Here is a 9,141-nt window from a genome sequence, read left to right on the forward strand (position 1 = left end):
TTTTTTCTTATTTCACAGTGGTTTAATATGAACAGAGTTGAATATGATATTGTCTGACAGAAGAATGAACAGTTTGCCAAATAAAAGCCCCCAAAGTAAGATATATATACAGCAGAAATGGGGACTCGGGCTCTAAGAATCTGTGCACAATGAAAGAAGAAACCTATGAAAAATCAGTAACAGAAGATACAAATAAAAAAGGCAGCAACTATACCAACATTGTGGACATAGAAAAGGGAAAATAGCCTCTCTTGCACAGGCTCAGCAACTGGAGATCTGAAACTGATCTGTTTCAGGAAATGCAACATTTAGATGAAGTCAAAATTCTATGAAAATCCAATTTTAGTCTTTCAAACAGGTTCTTCTCAGTGTGGGCAATCCTTTTCCCCAGGACATGTTTAGAGATCTCCAATCTTAAAGTAATAGGGAATCTAAGCAAAGAATCCCCACTTTTCACCTGATATCAGAACTAACTTGCTCCCATCCCATCAACGTGCAAGAGAGCAGCCCAGCACTAAGAAGCTGTTCCTGACTCTAAAATTTGGGATACCTACTTGCTAACTTTAGCTCAGCTTCTGAGAACAATGTTGGCAATCCATGTGAAACAAGTGTAGTCAGTTCAATAACCCTGTGATCCAGTTGGGGAAGGCAGAAACACTTGCCCCTGAGCCTCATCTAATAGCTCAAAGTTCTTTGGACAAGTTAGAAACTATGTGAATTGCTAATATGCTTTTGTTCTGTGGCAATAGCAACTAAATGGCACAGGGAAGAGGAAAAATGGAAAGAAGAGTGTGGTGTTTCCCTGCCACTAGAAAGTACCTAGAAAATGATCTACTCCCACTCTGCAGAGAGCACCAAACCTGCAAAGCTATCCCTAAAGTAGTGATGACTTGAGAAAGGAGAACTGCAAGCCCATACTCATTCCCTGCTGATGAGCAAAATTTGGAAGCCAGAATGGAGCACCAGAAAGGGGACAGACTAGAAGACCATAGTTTCCCTACTGCCCTATAACTTTTTTCTGACTCTGAAGCAGAAACCAGAAAACCACACACTTGATCCTCACAACAGACTGCTTTGATTCTAGGATTATATCCATAGGGAGGAGACAGCAACAAAATTAATAGTTGAGAAAACTGGGAGCAAAACTAGAGCAAACAAGGACAGTTTCTGGGTCTCTACCACCTTCCCCAAAAGGAAAAAGTACATGCAGGTAGGAAAGGCAGAGTTGTTCCCTGCTTAATGTTCCTGGTTAAATCTAAATGTAAGAAAAATCCCCAGGACTTGCAGCATCAGTATGCCCTCAAGTGCCTCATCAGCACAAGACATCAACCCATTAAGTTAGCCCTCTGGCATGGATTAATGCCCAAGAAATTACCTTTCAGTCCAATATCCCACCTCTACCCCCACCCCCCAAAAAGGACATCTTCCAGTAGCTTTCCACTTCTCCTCAGAGAAGAGGATTCGAGGAGAATGTTTACGGTGTAGTCAGGTATCAAGAAGCACAATACCAGACAGTCTATCTGACCAGGGGATGGGCAGCCAATTTCAGATCAAAGAGAAAGAGAGGCTTAGTGTAAAACTCAGTGTCATTTCAGCAGGAAAGTAGAGGGCAAACGGTGAGAGGGCCTCCTACTGGCGCATCTTCCTGGGGACATAGTTCCTGTCAATTGCCTCCTCCTGTAGGAACATGTGTAGACAGCGTTCGTTCTGAGCCAATGGGTGCCCAGCAATTTTGTTAATAAATTTTTCAAGACCCTGCCTCCTTTATTCAATGAAGGACTCCTCAAAGATGCCTTCGTCTCCTCGAAAAGAGAGCTGTCGTTTGAAGGCTTTCCCAGGTAGTGGTGGTAGTACAATCTTACTGTCATGCTCCAGCTCATTTTTGAGCCACTAAAAATCACTATAGCGTCGCCGTACACATGACTCCTTTAGCTTGAAGATAGGTAGATTTGTCCGCATGCGAACCTCATAGGAGGTGAAGCTCGCCCGGCCCAAGCCCACCGTCTGTGGATTAAAGATATCTATCTCCAGGAAGTTACTTGGCGGTCCGTAAGCATCAGTCAGGTTCTGCGGCTTCGAGTTCAAGCATTGAGTGTCCGCTAAGGCTGTGTCCGACATCTTTCCTAAGAGACCGGGATGGGGGGAAAGCAATAGCATAGAAACAATCTAATATTACATCCTGCTCAGTTATGCTTCATACTATTCATTGAAGATGAGCAGAGAAGAAGGATAATTCCTAATTCTAATCCTCAGCATTTTCTAGGGTATTTAAGTACCAAAATGTAACCCTCCAAAAGCAAGACTAGTAGAAAAACAATGTGGAAAACACATAAAAACCGACCAAGTTCAATGAAGAAAACAAAAATCATTGGAGGCATATCACCATCAACCAGTTCAGTTAAATGCTGAGAGTTCAGGTTTGGAGTGACCAGGATTCTGGTGATATTGATGGAGAGTTGGGGATATTAGCATTTGAATTAGTGACATGATGGTTAATAAAATAGTTAATAATAATTAATAAGCCAAAAGGAAAATAACACTGGTAGTTGGCAAAATGTAAGAAAGTATAAAAGTCAAAATAAAATAAATAAGCTACTATAATGATATAGGTGATATAAAAACACGTTGGAAGTTCTAAATAGCAGAATAGAAGCTGAGCAAAAAGTCCAGGAGCTCAGAAGGAGATCTAGAAAATAAAAAAAGGTGGAATATAGTCTGTAAAGAAATAAACAGCATACGAGAGAACTATGGGATGGGTTCAAGAGGAATAATATAAGAATTATCAGCATCACCAAAGAACAGGAATGCAAATATGATGAGAAAACAATATCTAAATAAATTACTGAAAAGGATTTTGCATTGTTGAGGGATATAGGGATTGAGATTCAAGAGACCCAATGGTTCTCAGTGAAAACTTCAAAACAAATTATACCCCAAATGACAAAATTCAAAGGTAGAAACAGAACATTTAAAGCAGTAATATAAAAATACTAATTTATATACAAAAGAGATTCCAAAAGATACACAGTAGATCTATCAGATGTCAATCTATGAGCCAGAAATATGGAAGGTACAAATACTCAAGGAAATGAACATATCATTAAGAGTATTGTTTAGCTAGAATATAGACAAACTTTGAATGATGTAGTTTCATGAATAGCCAACAGTTTAGGTAATTCATATCTTTGACATCATTTTTTCAAGATGTATTAAAAGAGTTTCTTTATAAGGCAGGACAAACTTTTCAACATGTGTCATTGAGTATGGCACTAACTAATGGTGCATATAATTGCTCTCTCATAGATGAAGAAAAATTTAAAACCAAATAATGAACGGAACCAGAGAGATAGCATAACAGTAGGGGATTTGCCTTGCACACAGACGATCCAAGGTGGACTGTGATTCTAATCCAGGCTAACCATATGGTTCCCCGAGCCTGCCAGAAGCCACTTCTAAGCACCGGATGTGATCCAAAAGAAAACCCCCAAACATCTAACAATAAATAATCAAAATTGCCTTGCGATTTATTTTCTGACACTTCCATTTTCCATTCCTTTAAGTTTTGTTGGAGGAAGTAAGATAAAACAAATTTGTTATATACTTTCTAATGGGGCAGGTTTGGGGTGACCAGGATTTTGATGATTTTGGTGATTTTGATGGAGGGATGAGGATATTGGCATTAAAATTGTTGGAACATTGTATGCTTAAAACAACTCTCTCATGAATAATTTTGTAAGTGATGGTTCCTTAATTTAAAAAAAAATACCTCAAACTGGATGTGCCAGATATAAATCTAAGTCATCCATCTGAATGCAAAATCAACATAGTGCCCACTGTACTAACTATCCATATCCAAGAACTTTACTGTTTTTCTGACTCTGTACTTATCATAATTTCTATACTAGGCAGCTCAAAATATTCTTTATCACTTTTAAAAGAAATTAGAGACTTTGCTGAAGATTTAATTAATTTTCTCATAGCAACATCTGAGTATAATCCATTGTTCCTTATGTGACTCATGGATGGAGACTTCCTTATTGATGGGCAGGTGTGTGAATGGAGAGATAGTATTGCTGGATAATCTAGTAAGGTCCTCATAAGATACCATATCAACAAACTAGTTCAATACTAGACTGTGTAGTGGCTTTATCTAAAAATTACTATAGACAATTCAGGAATATAGAAAGTTCTTTTCATCTTCTGACACTCGCAATAATTGAAAAGTCAAAAATTTCTGATTCTCAATATTAAATAATTTTATCTACCATGATATCTACCACAAGCTTCTTTGCAAACATTCAAAGAATAAGATTAATGCATTAACTTTGTAAAGCACAAACCAGCCTGTACAACTTTATTAGCATCTTATATACTAGATCAGTGGGGTAGGTAAGACACAAGAAGGGTGTATAACCACCCTGGTTCATGCTTATTTGCTCATAGTACTTATTATATTAACGTTAATAAATGTAGAGATGAACATTTACTAGTAATCAGAAAAAAGCAAGTGAAGCAACAATGACAAAATTCAGAATAGCAAAATGTAATAAAAATATAAAGATAAAAGGTTGACTACTCAAGATTCACAATTTCCTAATATATTTTAAATTTCAGTTGGAACATAGCATGCAATAACAGATGCTACTTTTTAATAAAATGCAATGGAACCCTCAGACTTTTCAAAATAGAGAATGAAGATAATTTATACAGCATTTACAAAGGACATAGTTAATTTGAAGTTAATAGTTACACATTTCTAGAAATGCTAAATGTTAAACAGATAAATTAAAATGACATAAAGCATTGACTAATTTAAAAACATCAAATGTGAATGGAAAGAAAGGCAAAAATTATTACAAAATGCTCAATTGTGTTTAAAAACACTATAGAGGGTGATTCATTTTCCAATCAAAAGACAAGAGCAAGAAAATATTCACTGAATTAATAAAGTCTGAAAAGACAAAAAAATAGTGACTGATATAAATAACATAAGACAATAGCTATTTTCTTAAACTGTCCTGGAAGTATAAATTGCTATAACACACTTTCCAAAAATATTAAACAATATCAAATATGCCAAACATATGTGTGTTCCATGTTCAGTAATTCCTGTACTAGATAGATACTCAACATAAATACATTCATGTGTTCACTGAAAGTCATGTTTCTAATAGCTCTGATGATAAAAGCCAAAAGCTAAAATTTACCCAGATGTTCATCAATATGTCCTGACCATACACCTTGGACATTTCAATTGTAGTCTACCCAGACTGACTTCCAGCTGATAACATCTGTATTTCATTGCTTAAGGCCTTTCTCTAATGTTCAGACTTTACCAAGGGCACAGCAGGGGGTAAATTTCCAAAACTTAATACAGTTTGGATCAGCCAGAACCAGTAACTGAAGGGAATGCACAGTTGTCTTTTTTACGCGATGATTTCTGAATCATGCATTGTTAAGGTTCTGTTTCATCATTGTGTGAACAGGACATTACTAGTAGATTTTTGTAGGCTTATGGACCATAATTCAAAACAACAGGGGTTTAAATAAAGTGTAAGGGGGGAGTGTATAAATAAATAAAGTGTAAGTGTTATGAGAGATGGTAGTGTCTAAGGTATGACTAAGGTATGACTAAGGGACAAAAATGCTTGCTTTATAATTATGAGATTACACATTTTGTTCTTGATGCTGTTGTATGCACGAAGCACATAGACTGTAGACTCTACCATGTGTCTCATAGTGACATCTTACATTTACTTACACTTATGCCTTGTGTAAATTTGACCTAGACAATCAAATATTTGCAAATACAACAGAAATATTTAAGTAATGTAGCTAGAATTTCTGAATATATCACAATAACTCCCCATATGAGCTCAAGTGCCAGGTTATGTACAAACTGCTAAAAGAGTGAGAAGAATAATGAGTTTCTGAAACCTGGTCATCAAAGAATGACAAAGGGATTGGGCAGGGGGAATAATAAAAGAAAAAACCTGGCCAACACATGACAACATCTCCCAGTATATACTGGCTTCTGGCTTTTAATAACATCTTCCCTTTCTGTCTCTCTATTTATAATAGAGATAACTCTTAGCTAAAATAGATGACACATATTTTTCCTCAAAATACTTCAAAAGTATCCTAAATTGGTCAGAATAAAATTTTAAATGCTCACAATGGATTTTAAAGTTCGCCATTCTTTGATGATTATATTCACATTCAGGTGATGTGATATTACATTCTATCGACACATGATGTCTTGCTGTTTCATAAACAAGTGAAATACAATTCTATCCAACTTGGTAGAGAGCTTGCGATTGGTCCTCATATTGCCTTTTAATTAGATGTCTTTCAATTGGTTCCTTTGGTTTACATGTTAAAAAGAGTATCCCCATTGCATCATCATCTGGCTTTCCCCCATATTCTTGGTGTGGGCTTTGTTTGTCCCAATAAAGGCTGCTTTGGAGGACTGAAGGAGAAGCTGCCATCTTGGATTGTGGTTCCACGTGGTGGAATAACTGGCTTTTGGGTGAACAGCTTCCAGAGTGAGTTTCTGTTCTGCTATTACTTCCCAAATGTGTGTGAATTATTTCCTGTGTTGGAATTGATGCTGGATTTGTGTCTCTTGTCCTACCCAGACTTGGGACATCTGGATCCCTCTTCCACTCTGGAGATTGTGGAATGCACAACCCACCATTTGACACATATGGTCTTTTATTATCATTATTATTTTATAATAAAACTTATATGGTGTTATATTTAGTATTACAATAAAAATTATTCCTTAATTTAAAAATTGTGTTTACATATCTGCTCATAATACATTTGTTTTTGCCATTCCATGTTCCATCACCAATCCTACAACCAATATATCATTTCATCCATTGCTATCCCAAATTCCCACATACACCATGACTGTCTCCTTGGCATGTATGAAATAATTTATTTTATAGTGTTCATCTACAACTAAGTGATAATGGAATTATAGAAAAAAATAGAGCAAAAATTTTGTGAAAATTGTATCTCAAAATGGGGTCATTAAGTTATTGTCTTTGTCTGAAGGTTTATTAACTATTTGTTGCTAGTTGATCATTCTGTTATCTTGGTTTTCTTTTTAATCTTAGGTGGTTTTTATGCTGCTTTAACATCTAATATCTGTGTTCCTAATGAGTGTCAATACTGAAATTTTTTTAAGATATCACATGATCTAGGAATTTTAGGTTCTGTGCTTACTTGATGGTGACTATGGTTTGTATCTATTGCTTCCAAAGTTTCTCGAAGTATTGAAAAACAGGGCAAGAATATCCATATTTACTCTGAGGAGACCCTGGAATACTCATCCCAAATAATGACATACCTAGTGTTATAGTTAGTAAGGTGTCTCTGCAGATTATTCAGTGATAAAGCAGTGAAGTTGGGCATTTGACATGGACATTGTGGGTGCAAATGCCTGAAAGCAGCTTTGAGTCATGTTTCTAATCTTAGAATTTTAGTGCATTATACCTATTACCAAAGTGCCAACATCCTTTCAAGTCTATATGTACCCTTCTCAACCATCACCTACCTCCTTTTAAGAAGTAAGTAAGTTGACTCAGTTGTAAGCCTCTAATGATTTCTTTTTCATATACTATTGTCTAGTCTTTTAAATTGTTACTTTCATACTACAATGAGATAGATTATCCAGAATGAGCTTCTCCTTCTGTTTTTTTATAACATGATAATTTAGTTATATTCATATATCAAAAATAATTATATTTTATAGCTGAATAATATTCCATTAAGAATATATCACATATTTATTTACCTTTTTGTAAATTATAAATCTTTACTTAAGCACCATAATTACAAGCATGTTCATAATTGGGTTTCAGTCATGAACAGAATACCCCCCCTTCACCAGTGCAACTGGTGAATTCTCACCACCAATGCCCCCCTCCCCAGTCCTTGCCTGTATCGCAACAGAGCTTTCGTCCAGCATTGAGGTTGTTCTCAAATATTGGTCATTGTAAATATTACAATGACCATGGTATGAATCTATATTTTCAAGGAACTGATTTTATGTTTTTAGTTAAATTCTTTATACTAGTTATACCTTGGTCTTACGTGTTAGTCTTAAGGATATTTATAAGATTTTCCTGTTTTATTTCTGTGAATATTATTTGAATGTCAGAATTTCAATGTTATGTGTATTTTTAAAAATTTTTTAAAAATTTTAAACCATCTTCTAGTCCTTGGGCATTTTATACAATCTATTTCATTTTATTTCTATAGTATCTACCGTTTTGATACACTGCTTATTTGCTCATGAAATGTGTATATTACTATTTTCTTTCTCTTAGTTAACTTTGTGAGTAAAGTTGAATTTGTTTAGCTTTGCATTTAGAGCATTCCCTGATATATTTAGAAAATACCTGCCACATAGTGGATCCCAATTTATAAGTCTAGGAAGAATTAGGATGAGAAAGGAAAACAGAAAACAAGAGTAGCTATAAAATACGGAACCCTTCTAGGTTCCATAAAGGAAAAAATAATAATTATACAGATCGATTTTGCATCTATTTCACAGACAAGGCAAATCAATGTCTGGTATATTCAGTGAAAATTTTGAGATTAAACAAAAAAGAAAGCAGAATAAGTTTCACTGAATCTGACCCAGGTCTCATTATTTCAACATTATTTCATCTAGTACAGTACAGTATAGCCATCACTTTTAGTCAACTGATATATCATTTGTGAAACGCAAAAGTTTGTTATTATATAATATATAATGCAAGCTGATTGTAATGATAACTTATGCTAAGAGGATCTTTTCTGATATCAAACTCTGAGCTCATGCACAAGTGAGGTTAACTACCTTGAGCTTTTTTTGTTTTTCACTCTGTGATTCAGTTGCAAAACAGCAAAAAGGAGGTTGTCAAAGAAGAAAGTAAGCCAGGATAAAGAAATGATACAGAAAAATGCTAAGTGTTACGATTATTTGTATCACATAGAATTTCAAAGTGTAAGAGCATTTTCACAATGCTTTATTTAATATTAATAGCAATTCCATGAAGTTGATAAGGAGAAAGTTTATCCCTTGTAATCCTTTTACTTGACAGTTATTTATCATTTAATGCTTGATATATCCTAGCCCAGGCTTAC

General features: G+C 35.1%; 1 pseudogene; it reads right to left on the reverse strand.

The window, feature by feature from the left end:
• Nucleotides 1–1,593: 1,593 nt before the first annotated feature.
• Nucleotides 1,594–2,118, reverse strand: LOC126026014 (sorting nexin-12-like; annotated as a pseudogene).
• Nucleotides 2,119–9,141: the final 7,023 nt, after the last annotated feature.

The sequence above is a fragment of the Suncus etruscus genome, chromosome 13 (genome assembly GCF_024139225.1).
Source record: "Suncus etruscus isolate mSunEtr1 chromosome 13, mSunEtr1.pri.cur, whole genome shotgun sequence".
NCBI classification, from domain to species: domain Eukaryota; kingdom Metazoa; phylum Chordata; class Mammalia; order Eulipotyphla; family Soricidae; genus Suncus; species Suncus etruscus.